The sequence below is a fragment of the Pteronotus mesoamericanus genome, unplaced genomic scaffold (assembly GCF_021234165.1).
Source record: "Pteronotus mesoamericanus isolate MK-2021 breed Mesoamerican mustached bat unplaced genomic scaffold, CSHL_Meso_final contig_347, whole genome shotgun sequence".
Classification (NCBI taxonomy): Eukaryota; Metazoa; Chordata; class Mammalia; order Chiroptera; family Mormoopidae; genus Pteronotus; species Pteronotus mesoamericanus.
In genome coordinates, this window is record NW_026555137.1 from 14,928,852 (window position 1) to 14,947,488 (window position 18,637).

The 18,637-nt window shown below is 42.3% G+C and overlaps 1 protein-coding gene across 3 annotated transcripts in view; it reads left to right on the plus strand.

Moving 5' to 3' along the window:
- RGS7 (regulator of G protein signaling 7) overlaps window positions 1–18,637 on the plus strand; it is a 289,476-nt gene that overhangs the window by 24,156 nt on the left and 246,683 nt on the right. The window lies entirely within an intron of this gene.

The window sequence follows — 18,637 nt, forward strand, 5'->3', positions numbered from 1 at the left end:
TCATAATAACCCTGCGGGGCTCTCTTATGATACCCATTTTACACTGAGATATATGAGGCCTAGAGAGCTTAAGTAGCTTGCTGAGGCCACAGAGGTAGCAAATGGAAGAGCTGGGCTTCGGACGCGGGCAGCCTGGGCTTTTAATACTACACTGTTGGCCTATGCATCTTTGCTACAGGGGTCTATCAAGAAGAGTTTAAGTTATATTATTATGAACTCCTGGGACCTGCCCAGATTATTGGGGCACATTATGATTGTTGTTTCAGTTTTATGTCAGGATTGCTCCACGTGGTCAGATGCCCGGGGCATCAGGACCTTGGACAGCTCTCACCACGCTTCTCTAAAGTCTGCCTGTCTGTCTCTCTCTGTTGGTCTTCCCCTGTATCTCCTCTTTGCCCTTCCTCGGGACATTCAATGACACTGACTTACTCTCCTGCTTTTCTAATTCCAAATTTTTGAGATGGGAATCTGGTTGCCTAGTTTATCTTTCAACCTTTGGGCAAAGGTTTGTCACTGCCTGGAGTGTGTAGGGGCTGCTCTTGAGGGACGGCCCAGGTTTTCTTCTTTTAACTGGACCGAAGGAGAAGGAGAAGATTGTGGCATGAAACCTGGTCCCCCGGGCCTGCCCCTTTAGCGAGGGTGGTGGAGGACGCAGGGTCCGACAGGGGCCTCTTTGGTTCAGAGGAGGTAGATGTGTGTTTTGAAAGTGCATGGCTACTTAAATGGAAAAAAAAATCACAGTACCAGCTGGTATTTAAAATACTGTGCATTAGCCAAAACCTGGTGTATTCACTGGTACTTAATATAGCCACAGAAACATCAAGAAATTTTATCACAGAATCAGATGCTTTACTTTTTACATGGCTTTTATTTCCAAGCAAAATATCAGAGTAGTTTCAGGTTTGTACAGTACTACATGAGGATAAATATGATGTTTAAATGATTAGATTTGCCAAAGTCCCAAGGTTTTGTTTGCTCATTTGCTAAGATTCACATATATTTTCCTTGTTGTCAGAAGAATTTAGAAATCATTTTATTTCCCAGCCCTACCAAATTGATTTCTATCTTTCAGAGTATTCTAAGACTGTAGGTAACAACAAAATTTAAGGTCTGTGCAATGTTTGCGATTCTGTACGTATTTGTTCCTCCTCTGGGAATTTATGGGTTATAATACCTTTATCTTATATTTTATAGAATATTGTGTTAGAATGAAGGAAAACTATGGACAATGTGTCCACACAGCCTTGATACTTACCTACTCTATATGTTACAGCCTCACACCTTTAATAGTGATCATGTTAGTATTACCATTTAATGCCATACAGACCTTAACGTGTTTTTGTGGTTGGAACTGAAAGACTGTCAGAAGGGTCGCTTAACATCAAGGCTCAGTTCACCCATCAAGAGCAAGGTTTGCAGCTGCACATTAAATTCAGGGTGGCAGATAATCATAAACTGTTGGACTTGAGTTTATACAGGTAGGATATTCAGACACGAGAATTTCTTTCATTATTGCTTTTTATACAAAAATATAATTAAGTGGCAGATTAACTGCTCTCTATATTCACTAAAACAGCTCCTGATACTAGTTATAGGGTGAATATAGAGTCAATCGATCCCTGACACTATCAAATAATGGTAGCAGGTGCGTGGAATTATGTGGAGAAATGAAACAGTCCTCGAATGTCTTCTGAGTAATTATTTCAAAAGATCCTGTCAATCACTTATTGTTCTCCACTTGTATACCAATATGTGCTCACTGCTATCGGAGGCTCTCAAATAAGAGGTAGCGAGAGAGAGAGAGAGAAACGAGAAGAGCGAGAGTAGAGGGCAGGCACATTACCTCTGGTGGTGTAATATGGGCAGGCTCCATCGCAGACGGTTTTGAATGAGTTGGATTTAAATAAATAGGGGAAAGAGGAGGGAGGTCAGTCCAGTTGAACAAGCAGTGAAACCATGGCGCAGAGGTCAGAGAGTTCTCCGGATGCCCAGAAGACAACCTAAGGTTTTATGGAGATGGAGGACGGAGCTTGCAAGGGACATGTGGCTTGCCTGTGAACGAGGTGGATTGGAGCCAGTGTCCAGAGGCTGGGACTTTATTCCACCAACAGTGAGAAAGAATTGTACACTTTCAATGAGCGCCACATTTTTGAGCTATGTTTTAAGATGTCTAATCTGGCTCCTATGTGTGGAATGTCTTAGAGAAGATTACCTAGGCTTACGGTTATCAGTTCTAGGCACATTTCGTTCTTTAAGATTGGTGGTAAATGTATGATACATGTGGTCATTCTTAGAAATGAAGCAGCCACAGCCTCCTGAGTTCCCGTTGTTATGTATCCATCCCAATGTTCTATGGTTTGAGGTAACGGTTTTAGGAAGAAGAGTTGGAAAGAGCCAGAAGTTGAAGTAGTTAAAACTCTAGCTTGCAATTCTGAATCAGAACGCCGATTTTTCGTCATGTCTTCGCAAAGTGAATCCAATGTGCCACCAGCTCCATGTGCCGGAGGGACAGGGAGGTGGCCCGGAAAGGGTGACTGAGTTCAGGTTCATCGGGGGGCTCTGACCTGCTTGGGAGCAGAACGCCGCGGACACAGAAAGGCTCCTCGTGCTTACCTGGTTTTTAGGACAGAGACAAATTCATTCGAGAGATGGGAGGGGCACTAATGTCCAAATGTGAGATTGAGCAAAATGGCTGTATTATTCAGCAACAATTTGACCCCAAAGAACTTCCCCCTGTGGCGGTACAGTTTAAGGAGAAGTGTATTATCCACCCCCTCTCCCAATATTAGACCTAGGGATTGGATTTGGGAAGAAAATAAATAGACACCACATTTAAACGTTTATAAAATCTGCATCAAATTACCTTTTCCAGCCCTAGACTTCCTGCAGTCCGTGGAGGTCGACACGTCACCCCATCCTCCACTGTGAGCTGGTGCTAATTAACAATGGCGCGTTTTGTTGTTTCTCAACTACAGTGATGTAACATTGCATGTTTACATCGATTATATTGCTCTGGTCATCGTCCGGCCCAATCTCTGTTTTCCTTTGTGTTGTAGACACAGCTGCTACTTAATTTTATACGTCGATGAAAAGAAGAAAGCTTGTCCCCACACCACCCCACCCCTGGGGCTGCTGTCTCAACACCCTGCTCATGACCCTCGACTGAGCTTGTAGATTCACATTCACCTACGTCCCCATTGCTCTCTAATTTTATTGAGAAAAGAGAACTGTCTCTCCGTTCTATGTTCCAACCCCTAGCAGAACCTGGAACTTACTATGCTGTCACTGAATGTTTATTGAATAATACTATTAATTAAATTAATGGATTGGATTTGTGTAAATAACTGTAACCCTTTTCAAAATGCCAAACACCTCCTTAGTTTAACCACTCCAGTCAAAGAGCCAGTCACTGAAGTGAAAGAAAGAACAGAGATCAACTATTTGTTTAAATTACGGAAATGTCCGAATTGCTTGTCTCTACATTTCCCTCTCTATTCAGTAGGTGTTACGGTAAGTCACTTGGGAATGACACAGTTTCTTCAGTTATTTCAGTGTGACAAGTGCTTACTGTTAATGAATGCAGAAATGGGGGAGAACAGATTGCACTGGGGAGTCACAAAAGTCTTCCTGGGGAAGGTGATGCTAAGTTTTGAAGGAAACTGGGCATTCTGCACATTAGTTCCTTGAAGAACATAGGGAAAGACGTTTAAGGTATCAGGATGGGCGCCTACAAGGGCAGAGACTTAGAGTTACGTGACGCTTCAGTGAACTGCAAGTTCAGCAGGCTGGGAGAGCAGGTAGCTTCTTTTGGACATTTAAAACCTCTTTAAAACAGAAATTAAATTACAAAATGTTTTTTAAAGATATTCAGTAAGCGAAAGGAGATAGGATTATTTTTGTCTCTTTTTGTTTACTATGTGATTAAATATGACCCTTTATCCAACTCAACAGTAATACATGCTCATTTGGAAACCTGGACAACATAGGAAAAAAAATAAAACGAAATACCATTTATAATCCCTCCATTTAGAGACACTGCTGGCTTAATATTTTGGTGTATTTTATTATAGGTTTTTTTAAAATACCAACTTTTAACAGACACCATTAGTAGGAATATTTTGATGTCTTGTATGCTTTTTGTTTTATGCCAGTAGTTCATGTCTCTATTTTATGGATGTAGAACATGAAACAATCCAAATCAAGTAGCAAAAGTAATAAATCCTTATTAAGTGGCTTTTTAAAGGCATTTTAATTATTTTATTTATTTTTATTGTTTTTCTATTACCGTTGTCCCAACTTCCCGCAGTTGCTGTTTCCTGCCCCGCGGAAGCCCCGCCCCCACAGTCAGCCCTCCTGCTGTTGTCCGAGTCCAGGGTCACTTACTCCTTTACCTTGACTAGACGCTTCCCCTTCTTTCCTCCCTTTTCCTCCTTCCCCCTCCCCTCTGGGGGCTCTCAGTCTGTTCCTTGTTTCCAGGCCTCTGGTTCTATTTTGCTCATTTGTTTGTTTTGGTCATTAGGTTCCTCTTCTTTTGGAAAGGGGGAAGAAAGTTAACAGTTATTAAAAACCTACGAGGTTTTTCCTGTCAAATATTATCAGTCGACTAAGTTCAAGTTGCCAGAGGGATTCAGGCTGTAGTCTCTGGAAGATCAAAACGCCCGTGGGGTGCTGTCATGTCCACATAAATTTCTTGTTGCAGCTTCGGTTGTTCGCGTAATCATTTTAACAATCTGATGAATCCTTTGGAAAAAATCACAAATGAACCAAATGCCCTTCGTTTGATCATCTGTTTCTATTTCTGTGTTAAAAAGTCAAATGCCATGCATTTTTAAAGGGTTAATCATATGCAGTCTTTTATAAATCAGGCAGCTAATTGAATAACCAAATAGTTATTGCTTTATAATCAATATCATCATATAAACATAATCAATTTATCATGTATAATTTAAAAATAATACAAATTTTGATTATTTCTGCTTTTCAAACAACACTGAAAGTGTTCATGGTAGAAACACTTAAATGGTGGCAAATGCATACATGCATCTAAGAATAGCTGAAATGCCATCAGATATAAGAACTGACTTTTTAAGGTAGAAAGCTCTTTGAGGACAGCCATGGCATATATCCCAACCAAGTCTTATTTTATACTTAAATGTGAAATGTTGTACGTGTGTTTAATTTTATCATTTATTTTTTTTGTCAAAACTGAGATACTTCCATTTATATTTGACATTTGGATTCCAATATTGACTTAATAATTTTAATGTATTGTGTGTGTGTGTGTGTGTGTGTGTATGTCTTTATTTGTCCTTTTCTACTAGAATAATTACTCTTTGGTTATAAACTCTTGGTGGCAGGATATATATCTGTAATACGTAGGTGAATGTATTATACAAGGCATAAACATGCTCAGACTATCAGTTGAGAAGGTGAAACGTGTTCGAGCATCCAGAAGGCAGGAGATGGTTAGATGGTTTTTATGTGGGCCACACAGCAAAGGATTTAGTTTACACCAGGAAGCCGAGGCCTTGAAAGGGAATCTCAGAAAAACTGGGATGGCATCTGAATCAATATTTACTGCCAAATACTGTCTGGCAAAGGATATGATGATATTATTGTCCTTGTAAGTTACATTCGGAACCTAAAAATATATCCAACAACTGCAATGAGAAGCAGAAGTCTGCAACCTTGATGATCCAAGAAGGTACATCTATAATGTCAGCAGCTGAGATGTTTATTCCATGATATTTCATGAGGGGCGCGTACTCAGTGTGCAGCTAGCCAGTCCTCCCCAAAACCATCATCGGAATCCTGGGCGGCTGGGAGGGTGGCCTTAGAGTGGTGAGTTCTCAGGGCCCAGGGTCCGATTCAGCGAAAGGGTCGTTGGCAGCTTCCCTCGGGCACCTTGAGAGACATATGAAGCAGGTCTTTCCCCCACATTTGGCTCCAGAGTATCCTAACAAGTTGCGTCCTGGGGACCAAGCTGCCGTGGTGTTCTTGAGCTGATTTGTGTCATTTCCCAGTAGACAATTGTTAAACTCTCAGAAAGGTGCTGCGTTGATTGTTAAACACAGCCATTATTAAGTACTAAATAATATAAGCTTACAATTCAGTAAATTACATTAAAAGTATATAGTATATACTCAAAACTCACCATTTTATAGTTATTTTTCCATATTTCATTTTTTTTATCTGTACTCTTAAGTTATTTACATCCTGTAAATAAACTCATCTCTACTCTGGGTTTCACAGCATACATTGGATGCTTGAAATGAGTCATGTCGGAAGTATTTACTTGGTGGAATTCTGCAAACTGTACAAATCAGTGCTTGCATGATTGTTTTTTGGCTGTCTAGACTGTTGCTCCTATTCGCTTGCCCCCATGAGGGCAGGTACTTTTGTCTGTCTTATTCATGGGTGCATCCACAGTGCCAAGAATGGCACACAGTAGGTGCTCGCTGAATAGTTTGTGAATGAATAAAGATCAGGAATGAAAATTTGCTGAGTGATTGGAGAATGAAAGGAAAATCTCCCTCTAATCAGTAATCTAGGGATCTTCATGCCCTAATCAAATGTTCTTTGTGAGGCTCAGAGTTAATAATATAAAAAAGTCCTCATTGTGTTGAAGTTCACTACTGAAACCTTTAATTTTTCAAAGTATCCAATGTTCATGTCTTTGCTGATGAGAAGGGAGGCTCAGAGCAGTGACCGGTTGCTGCTGCTGTCTCTCTGCTCCTCTGAACTCTCAGGACAAAGAGTCAACTGACTTTCTCTTACTTATTCTGGGGTTTTACGTTCCATTTTGGGGACGCATTTCATGACAATTCTGCTATAATACTCATTTGAAGTTACAAATTTGTTTCAACGCCATTGACCTTAGGGAGCAATTTACATGTGGTGCAGATTTCACCTTTATTTGTGCATGAGTTCACTTGTGAATGCATGTAAAACACTGTGCCAAGCTGAACTCAGCCACACAGAAGTACACGGGATGCCCATTTCTCAGCCTTTACCATCTACCTCACAGTTCAGACCTGGGTCACGAGCTTTGCTGTTGGGACTTTCTGGTTTCAGACAACCCTCTTCCCGCCAATTCACACTAACTCACAAGTCGTAGTGCACGCCCACTTCCCCACTTCCGTTAGCCAACATCAGATTTTTTCAAAGGATGGAGATCATGTATTTCTTAAGAAATGGACATGAGAAAAACCTCTATTATTTTTATTAGGTTCGTGTCTTTGTTTCTCATGTTTTACAGATGAAGTTCTTGAGTGTGGTGTCCTTACCTACGCCTTTTCCCCACAAACTCCGTGATTTTTATTGCTCAGTTTTACCTCATGCAGAACTTTTAGGAATACCCAAGTTATGTTACAGCAGAACTAGCTGTGTTTTCAAAAGGGAACACAGTATCTTATAATAAGTAGTACCTGATAATTGTGTTATGCTTCCTAACCTGCAGCTTCCATTTTTATCTCATATAAAAAATATTCATAGCTATTCCTCAAGGAATATCCTCAAAAGTCGACAATCAAAACCTAAAAGAAGGTTTAGAACCTGGAAGCACCTTGTTGGGGGCCAGCAGTCAGTGCTCACACCGCAGTCAAACCCGAGCCTCCGCCGCCCAGCCCAGCCCTTCTATCCCACCGCCTCCAGGGTCTGATAGGAGAGGGTACCAGCTCATTTCTCTGATCGCTGCCTTGCTAAAATGTACGCTGTACTTCTCTGTGGGAAAATTATTTCTGACAGCCAAATGAGCACCTTTGATTAGGCAGTCAATTTGAAGAAGTCACAGAAGGATCTTAGATTCAGGATACTTAAATTGCAGGTTTAACAACAGGTTGAATAGGAAAGAGGACGATTGGAGTTGGGCGAGGGAAGCCTTTAAAGGCTAAGGGAGGGCGACTCACTCGTCAGTCGCTCCTGTCAGCTCCCTTTCACGGACAGTCATTGGCCCCATGGGGATTTTATGATGCGCTGATTTTGTCCCTGATTGTGGTAACCTTGACTGTGATGGTAAAAAGGACATGTTCGTGGCTTCCTGTGCTGTATGGCTCTTTCTTTCATATTGCACACAGATGCGCGCACTTCTTCTTCATCCTGGTCTTAATTTGCACTGTTTCCAAAGATGAATATGCTTTAATGGAAAATGGCTAACTTGATTAAATTATAAGATGGCTTTGCTACCGGGAGCCAATTTCTCAAGGTCTTGACTTTTTTCATAAAAGGAAGAATGATCTCAAGTATTGGTTTCTTGTCCTTATTAGAACGAAAGTTAGTCCTTTGAAAAGCATCTACCTTTTATACGCCAGCACGAAGACAGCACGTCGCCTGGCGTGGCTTTATTCCCTCAGTGGAATTACTCACAGGACAGCATTAATGCCGCTCTCGGGCTGACGCATCTGTTCTGTTGCTTTGGAATGCGAACGTATTTTTGTGAGTAACGTCGACCACTGTGTTAGAGCCCCCGTCACTAAAGTTCCTAAGGATACTTCTGCCAGCATGACAAATGGATTCTTTTACGTTCATGAGAATCTGAACTGTAAAACGGAGGCAAGCATGGCGATCATGAATCTGTGCTATTTAAACCCCCACATTCAGTGCAGTGTTGTAATAGGAGGTTAACTCGAACATTTGCATTTTGCTTTGCCACCTGTGCCAGGAAACGAAATGTCACAATATGTGTCCTCTTCCTAAATTTCCACAAAACCATTCCTCCTTTATAGGGAAAGGCTCTGTAAAGCATAACATTACAACAGTAGTCCTCAGATCTTTGGTATTATACCAACTTTACCACCTATCACATGCTAGTAAGGTTTTAAAGGGTGAGTTTATTGTCTAAATCATCCGTATCCATTGGCAAACGTCAGTTGCCTATGACTTTAATCCCAGAGTCCATGGCACTTAAATAATTTCTTTGAATAGCAAACTTTCTCTGCCTTAGCCGGCAGTGTGACCAGGGTTGATTGAATAATTTCCATTCTCCGGGGACCCCTTTGGTGGTTTACACTTGTTATTTTCTGTTGAGTGCTTACACACCTTGAGTGGTACAGGAGAGGCTGCTGAAAGATAAGCAAATGAAGTCAAATAAACAGTTTCTGAGCCCCTTGTTGGCTCATGTACTCACCCATTAATGCCATGCTGACGTAGCCGATGACTGGCCTCGGTTTCGAGAGGCCGGTGGAGACTAAAGGGACAAAGGGGACCTGACCTTGTAAGAACCAGCCTGTGTGACTTAAATAATTCCCATTGGCACTAGCTAGCTTTTCCTTCATAGTCCTTCCTTTCTTTTCCTTGCTGGAGTGGGCTGTTTTCTTCTGTCGGCACTGAGCTCAGAGGACCCATACTCTGTGGACTCGCTGTGAGTATTGGTGTTGTGAACCCATGCCCAGGCCTGGAGAACATGTTGTAAAAAGCAGCCGAGAGTCATGACCAAACCTGCCAGATTGAGGATATCTGCATCCAGGCCATGTTAAAGAATGCTTAGCAACGGTCTAGCCCCAGCCCTCGGAAGTACTCACACAGTGGAGCACATCCACTCTGGGCCTCTCAGGAAATAGACCGGGGGGGTAAAGACAACTCTCTCTGTCCCTCTGTCGGGCTTGCTGTTGTCGTCTCGCAGGGCAGATGTCTAGTTCACCCAGGCGCTTAATACACCTTATCATAAAAACACAAAGCAGATTTGTCCCTCTACCCCCGCCATTTTCCTTAGCAATTGGCAAGTTAAACAAAACTGAAATATCAGAATATAGCTGGGGTTTAAGCTGATATTTTGGTGGTTCTATTTTAAATACCCAAGTGGGATTGCAGCTACTTTCCCCCTCAGTGGACCGTGGGGGGTTGGATTGGGAGGCCGGGCTGGCCTTGCTTCCACATTCTGGTCACTCTGTCCTGGGCTGCGGGCTAAAGAAAGCACCGAGCGCCTCCGCACCCTTTCTCTGCATCTCCCTGGCAACTGCACTGCTTCTAGTGGAGCATTGTCTGAAACAGTCCTTGAAAAAGAATCAAGTTCTTTGTGTTCTGAGTTATTCCTAACTTCCCTCAGGTAAGGATGTGTGCGTTCATACGCGCACTTGAAGCATAAAATCCTAAGAGGGAAATCAACCATTGGCATGAGGCACACAGCTGAAATGATCATCGGACACATTTCCTCATTGCTTCCTGTGTCTGTACCCTGAGGCCCAGGGAAACTGCCACTTCCGCCCAGGATGCCCACTGAGGACCGAGGGGCTTTGGATCAGGTTGTCTTCTGGGAAGACGTCCCATTCATTCAGGAATTCATTCAAGAATATTGACCAGGCGTTGATGAGTGTCAGACAGCGCAGTCCTGGCAGACATGGCAGAGACACAAAACAAATAAGGATTCTGCCTCCGAGGAGTTTCTGTTCCAGTGTAGAGACATTCGTGTCTTGACATAATTCACGATAGGGCCTAAGCAAAAGGCCTGCCATGGAGTGGCTGATGAAGGTTCCTATCTTCCCCTTTTGTAGAATTTAATTTCCCAAAGGACACCTATGTCTTTTAGCTGGTTTGAATGAATAACTAAAGCTCTTTTAGCAATTTGTCGAGATCTATTGGTGAGTTAATAGAAATATATTTGAAAGGCCTCTCCTCTGCCGTCGCTCAGGAGGAAGTATCAAGATAATTGATGCACTCAAAACAGGCTGATGCTTATTTTTAGACAATGTGCATTTGTTATTTATTTCCCTTGGCAATTGGTTACACTGAATTTCCATTAGAATCTTCTTTGGTGTGGCGTTATTAATAGGTCAATGAACTTAATAAGTTTTCCTTTAACCACTTTTAAATTCATTAGGGTAGACGAGAGAGAGTGCACTTTTAGGGCCCACTCATAGTATTTTGGATGTTCTCAAGATCCTCTAAATGACTCATTCAGTAAATTGCAAATAGTGATTGGATAGGAACAAGAACATTTTCTATGGTCACATTTATAACAAAGCTTAAAAAAATGATGTCTAAACCATGAGAAACACAATAGAATCTTTCAGTAAAAACCTATTCAAACAAAACACCACATTCAACAGGTGAACAAATACTGAATTGGCTGCCAAGGGCTTTGATTTCATTTTTCCAGCCTTTCTCCTTTACAGCATATTTCATTACCTTGTTGTTAATGTGCTTTAAAAGGGTGTGTGGGAGGACCAGTCATTTAACACCAGCTTTGCTAGTTAACTTCTGTTCCAAACTGGGTGTTTAGGTGTGTGTAGGGGGTGGGGAGAGAGAGAGAATATCATGTTTTCTTGTAGTTGCTTAGAAAATACATTAATCTCTCTTCTCATTTTCCTGGTCTGAATTCCATGCTCCAAGACCCATCAAGCATTTTCAACCTTATTTTCACAGGTTAGTCACCTCTTTACATGTTTTTCCTTTTTTTTAAAAACAAGATTTTATTTATTTTTAGACAGAGGGGAAGAAAGGGAAGGAAACATCAATGTGTGGGTGCCTCTCATGCGCCCCATCACCAGGGGACCAGCCCACAACCCAGGCACGTGCCCTGACTGGGAATCGAACCAGCAACCATTTGGTTCACAGGCCAGTGCTCAACCCACTGAGCTGCACCAGCCAGGGCTACATGTTTTTCCTTTTGTAAAAAGACACTGGAGAGAGTGACGTTTGTCAGAAGTCCTTCGAAGCCCATCCAGGTGTAAGACTTGTTACCCTTCTTATGAATGTCTCAGGGAAAACACCGACCCCAGGCTCTCTGTGCAGACATCCGGACATGCTCGCTGGCACCGGCGGCCCTGTCGCGGCCTGTGAGAGCAGGCCGATTGCTGAGATGGAGCTGCATCTAGAAGCCCAAGATTAAAAATGGCGTGGCTGAGCATCAGTTTTTCAGTAATGCTTCCTTCTCCTGTACATGTTTTTTAAAAAAAACGTTATGAGTTAGCAAAAACTAGTCAGTGGGTTAGAAATGCTGGAAAAAACATACGTTGGTAAATTATTTCATTATAACTTAGAGGAGGAAATTTGCCAGTAAAAACTGTTAAAAACTCATAAAAGAATCAATTAGAGAAAATATGAGTTGTCTTCAGAGAGATCAGGCAATTTCATCACTTATAAACAGAAGGTCTGAAAATTTAAAAACCTTTCTCTAATATAATAGATGAGGCTTATTGTAAAATTTGGTTGTTAAAGAATGGAACAACTCTTTTTTGACAGATCAAGAGCATTACAACAGACTATAATTACTACAATTAGTCATTGTGTTTTAATTCATGGCATACCTAATTATAGGTAATAGCAAAGTGTGCAGTTAAGGAGGTAAATCTTTGACACTGCATTCCCAAGACCTCATCCAACCTCACATATTTGCAAATAGATGATTTTCTTAGACTTCACTTCTTAATTGTCAAGCTGGCACACTATCTTTAATGTTCTCTACCATCTTTCAAAAGTAAATAACTGGATTTTTACGCCAACTGCACGTTTCCCGGTAAGTGCATGGCCCCGGGGTTTAAGACAGGAACCCTGGATGGTCAGTTCTTCTCCCCACACGCCTCGCTTACAGCCCCACCTCACCCTGCTGCTGACTGATCTGCTTTTATGTGTAGCTCGTAGCACCCAGAACTAAAATTCCTGCCTCAGCCACGTTGCAGACTTTTAACCACCAGGCACCTCCTGGACCACTTAGAAGTAGCGAAGCCTGCAACTCCAACCCATTGAGAACTTTTTTGGATGTACTGCAAGGCCGATCTAGGGTCTGATGCTTCTCATCGCTTTCAGGGTCACGCCCTGGTCTTGGCTGTGACCGCGGCTCTCCTTGGCCTGCGAAACACCAAACTCCCTTCTCTCCTTTCGCACTTGGCCTCTGCAGTCATTTTTCTGCACAGCAGTCAGCGCGATCCCGTTAAAATGGAAATTCACGGAGCGGGTCGAGGAACGGAAATTTCTCTTACCGGGGTATTCCAAATAACAAATGAAGGGTAAGTGAAAGAATGCACAAGTGTTATCCTTTCCAAATGATCGCCGAAGTCTGTTACAGCCACCGAATAACATCTATCCTGCATTATTATTCTCCTGGTGAAAGTACTCTTCTTACATCTGTGAAGGACTGTTGCCCAGAAAACTGACCCTAAATCTGAGCAGGCCACTTGATCTCACGGCCAGTTTCTAGGAGACAGAGGACATTTTAAGGGAAACCACAGGCATGCGATCAGCGAAATCCAGAAGCTGGAGAGCGCCACAGCAGAGACAACCCGGTTTCTTCAGTGACAAGAAAAACAAACGCAAGGGGAAAAAAATAGAGATTGGAGACCTTATGGATTGAAGGAAACTTAAGAGATAGCAGCAGATCACCAAGTGTAGATCGTATTTTGATTCCTATACAGACTTACAAGCTAAGACATTGTAAGTTTAGCAAGAGACTATGACCGCTGACTGGACAGCTGCTGAAATTCACAAAGCATTGTTAACTTTTCAAGCACGAATCAGAGGCATGATGGGAAATGTTTGATAGTTGGATCTCTAGGAATAAACACTCCGAATTTAGTGTTTGTGGATTCCCATGTATTCTATGGTGATCCCTCCCCAACCCCCACACATGGCCAGTTTTGGGTTGTCACCCTGAAGTCAGGGACCCTGAGTGGGAAGACATGCACACAGGGGTTTGCAGGCCACGCCAGCGTGGGCTGTTGCAGCCCGCACTGGGGGTGGTAATTATATTGCAGTGATGTTAAAAAACTTGGTGTCTGTATTTTGGAGATCCTACTAGAATGTTTATGGTTGAAGTGGCATGATGTCTGATGTTTTCTTTAAATCTGTCTGGGCTGAGGTGAGGTAGAGAGTAATAGGAAACAGTATTTATCTATGATTGAGGCATAGATGAACTGGGGTTTCTTAGACATTTTCCTTTACTTCATGTGTTTTAAATTTTATAAAGTAGAAAAGATCTTAAAAAGTCATTCATGCTCTGGCTAGTGTGGCTCAGTGGATTGAGTGCTGGCCTGTGAACCAAAGGGTCACGCGTTCGATTCCCAGTCAGGGCACATGCATGCCTGGGTTACAAGGCCAGGTCCGCAGTTGGGGGTATGCAAGAGGCAGCCACACATCGATGTTTCTCTCCCTCTCTTTCTCCCTCCCGTCCCCTCTCTCTAAAAATAAATAAATAAATAAATAAAATCTTTTTAGAAAAAGTCATTCATTTCTTCTACTGAAAATCTTCCAGGGACCTCCTACCTGGATAGAAACCAAAGTCCTGACTGTAACTGAAAAGACCTACACTTGACCCCCCTCCCTTCACACCGCTTCCCTTGCTCTGGCCTCCCTGCTGGTCGCTCTGTGGCTACATCTGCTCCCTCCTTGGGGCCTCTGTGCTGGCTGCCGTCTCTGCCCAGGATACTTTCCCCGGTGCGCACAGAGATCGCTCCCTCACTTCCTCCCAGCCTTTGCTCTGAGGATCTTCCTAACAAGGAGCCCATTCGATGCTCCGTCCGGCCCCCGGCCCCAGCCCCAGCCCGAGCCCCTCACTCCTGCTGCCTAGCTCTTACCGTCTTCTAACATATCATATTATTTGCACATTTGAATCAATATAAACTACATGTTTAGGTACCTAAAACTGCCTGCGATGTCATGATGGCTCAGAACATGTTTTTATGGAATGAATACATAAATGGAAGTGAGATCCGTGAACATCACAGAATTTTTCTTCTCCTTTGCTTCTGATAGATTACCCACACTGACTACAACTTTTAAAATGTGATTTTGAAAGACTGAGTTGCTGGAAACACTTTTTGATATTGATAAAAATAGTGCAAGTTGCACTAGATTCTCTTTAAAATGTCAGCAGAAGCTTGTTTCTACACCGGAAATGCAGAGGTAGGAACCTTGTAAGAGACTATAACACCGTAAGTATCTGAAAAATAAAATCAATAAGTTTGAAGAGGAAAAAGTGTGACAGATTAGTTTACTTCCAAAATGTCTAGCCATTATTTTAAGGAGTTTCCAATTTTTAGATAGGATGTTGGTTCTTTTTTCTAGCATATTTCCTTAAATTAGAATGATCCCTCTTCCCCCATTTATCCTGCAGCACATACTTAGATAACATGCTTCTTTCTCTACAAGTTCCTGTGAGTAGATTAAACTTCATACTCCACAATCATCATCTTAAAGTTCAGGGAACACCCTGTGAGAACTTCAAAGAAGAACAAAACTCCTTACTTTTGGACTTTCAAACAAACACGGACAATTCTAAACAAACTCCTTAACATTACGGCCTAAGCAGCAGCAAGTTCGAGAACTTGTTTGACATTTTCTCCTATGTACATATGTAGGCTGCGTGGGTCTAAATGCTGTAGTAAATTGTGTTGCCCTTACATTATTTTTCATTTCCACACAGCTTTCTTTGCTGAAGCAAACAAAATGAGCTATTTCAGTGACTCAGTAACAGGAGCACCACCGCTGGCTCTTTGCTTATATCATGGCTGACTGCTCACCGAATGGCATGTTTTCATTTTGTTGTACAACGTCAAATGGGTCCTCAGGCCTTGGTGTATGAAATGACTAAAGGGAAAGGCTTAGAAAACAATAATAATAGGATGAAAAGATGCTCAACATCATTAGGGAAATGCAAATAGAAAACAGCAATGAAATACCATTGCACACCTATTAGGGTGAACAAAATCCAAAACAGTATTACTGAGTGGGTGGAAAACTTCTGTCTACACAAAAACTTGTGCGCAGGTATTTATAGCAGCTTTATTTATAATAGAGTTGCTATAGTTTATATGTATTAATATTAATATGTATTTATTATATAACAAATCACATTATTTATAATTTATTTTATAATAAATTATAATAATTTATAATTTTAAAATGCTAATAATTTATAAAACTTGGAGGCAACGTGAATGTCTTTCTGTAGGAGAATGGATAAACTGGCACATCCAGATCATGGAATATTACTCAGCACTGAAAAGAAACGAGCTACCAAGCCATAGAAAGACATGGAAGAACCTTAAAGGCCTATTACTAAGTGAAAGACGCCAATCTGAAAAGGCTACATCATGTGTGATTCCAGCGATACGATGTTCTGGAAAAGGGAAAACGATGGAGACAGTCAAAAGATCAGTGGTTGCTAGGAGTTCAAAGAGGGAGGGCTGAATAGATGGAGCACAGAGGGTTCTTAGGGCAGCGACGCTACCCTGTCTGCTGCTGTCATGGCAGAAACATGTTATCATGCCTTAATCCAGATTCATAGAACGTACCCCACCAAGAGTGAACCCTGATGCAGACTAGGGACTTGGGCGATGCCGATGTGTCTGTGTAGGTTCTCCCATTGTAACCCCTCTGGTGGGGGGTGTTGATAATGGTAGGCCGTTTGTGTAGGGAGGCGCAGGGATATGGGAGCTCTCGGTGCTTCCAGCGCAGTTTAGCTGTGAACCTAACGCTGTTGTAAAATTGAACTTTATTAAAAAAGAGGTAAAGGCTTAATAAAGCTGGGAGGAGAGTACCTAAGGGGCAGCTTCCTGTGACTGGTTAAGGAATGAAGTGAAAGGCCCTCCACTGGTGCTCATGGGCCCTGCTTCCAGGTTGTTATCCATTGATTTGCAAATATGAGCATCCCTCGATTTCAGGAATGAAAATGGAAGCTGTATATTGAAATGTAGAGTGGATTAGCTCTCATAATCTTTTCTGTTTCCTGCAAAAAGATGCTGGATGTGTAGTGATACTCACTTCAGATCATTTCCGAGATATTCCGGTTGCCATGGCAGCAAGGGCTGATGATGGAATTTATATACAAAGCTCTCAGGAAAGAGATTTGCCAGAAAGTCTTTGGATAGTTGGTTTTTTCATAGCTCACCTTCGAAATTTTCTGTGCTTATAAGTCCTGCATTTATTCTAGCAGCGAAGACAGTAGTATTTTCTGAGCTAAAAATATGCCTCCATCATTTAAGTGACCCATGGGACGTGGTCACTGTGGTAACTGGACAGAATCATTGAAACACTGACTTTTCTTGGAAAATATGGAAAGGACTAACAAGCCTGGAAGTGTGAGAGGTTAGAGAGGGAAGTTCAGGAGTCTTTAGAACTGTATTAGCTTAGGGTAGTGGTCCTTGACTTCTCTGTAAACATATTATCATTTCTGTGGACTGCTCCTGTTATTTAAGCTGGCGCGCAATAGAATTAAGTTAAAGTGGTGAGAGAGAGACATGCTCTCCACATCTGCAGAGACCACTGTACCAGCTCTGGATTTTCCTGAAGGTGAAGTTTTGCAGTCTTGTGTTCTTTGCTGCATTGTGTGATGGCAGACATGTCCCCAGACTTGGGCACAGCTCAGTTGACCTTATTACGTTTGTTTTTGTGTTTTCCAAAAGATATCCTAAGGTCACCAAAATACAGAGTCGGGCAGAAGTAGGTTTACAGTTGTTTGTATGGAAAATAAGATAATAATTCATAAATAATAATAGAAGGATAAACTCTGCTTTGTGTACTCACAACCAGAAATCTACTTTTGCCCCAGCCTGTATCCTGAAAGGAATCAAAACAGTGGACACCGATCTTGAGTATATGATCTTCTTGGACGAGTCAGTGAGGAGAGTCCTGGACACGTGGAAAGAGCTCGACTGTTAGGATATTGCTACCACCAATAACACGGTCCCCTGTTGGCTGGTGCTGCCCCCGTGTGTGCTTAATGCTTGACATACATGGAGAGGAATAAGCCTGATTTGGGGAGAATTCTTTGTGAGATGCTTTTCTGGTCCACCCGCTGTAGGCTCCAGAATTTTCTTTAAAGTTGGGTCTTGGTTTCCACTTAAGCTAAGGATTTCTTTAGTAACGCACACGGGTACGGACTACAGTGCTGAGTGCTATGAAGCACCAGGAGAAGGTTACACTGGGGGATGCATGGAAAAGCCTGACTTCGTTGGAGGAATGAGATAGGGGAGGTGTCCCTGCAGTGGTGAAACTTGAGCTGGGGCCGAAGAACTAGCAGGTATCAACCAGACAAACCCTTCTTGGACTCACGGACCTTATTTCAGCTTTTCAAACGTCACGTAAATTCCCCCGTCGAGGTTTTCACACAGACTGCGTGGTGTGGAATGCCGACCCTCCCCTAGGTTGTGATGAATTCTTTTTGTGATTAGACATTTACGATCACATCCGTCTTCCCTAGTCATCCACAGTCAGGAGGTGAGATTTTTTTTTTTAATCTGGATTTGAATAATTTAGACTTATTTTGTGATTGCTCTTCTGTGTCCCGTTGGATGCTGTCCATCCCACTCCTTTGTGGCTGCGGGTTAACGTACTGCTAGCAGGTCCAGCGGGACATGCATGGGACTCAGCTTGAAAATTTTTCCGTGCTGCTTGAGTTCCCTCTCATACACTTTGGTGGTTTTCTCATTGACCTTTTTCAAACACTATTAATATATTGCTTTGCCATTTACAGTGACGCACACCACGCTTCCGTGTTTGGTTCAGGCCTAGCAGTAATTCAGCCTGGCAATGTATTAGGGTGGTTGCTTCACCATTTCATTGGGCACCTTCAGTGTGCACTAGGTGCCACTTCTGGCCCTTGAGGCTGCTTCCTTTGACACTGTTCATTCAGAAACACTGCCATTACCTGGTATCCTTACCTCTCAGGATTAGGGTACTTGTACCTTGCTGTAACTCCTTAAATTGG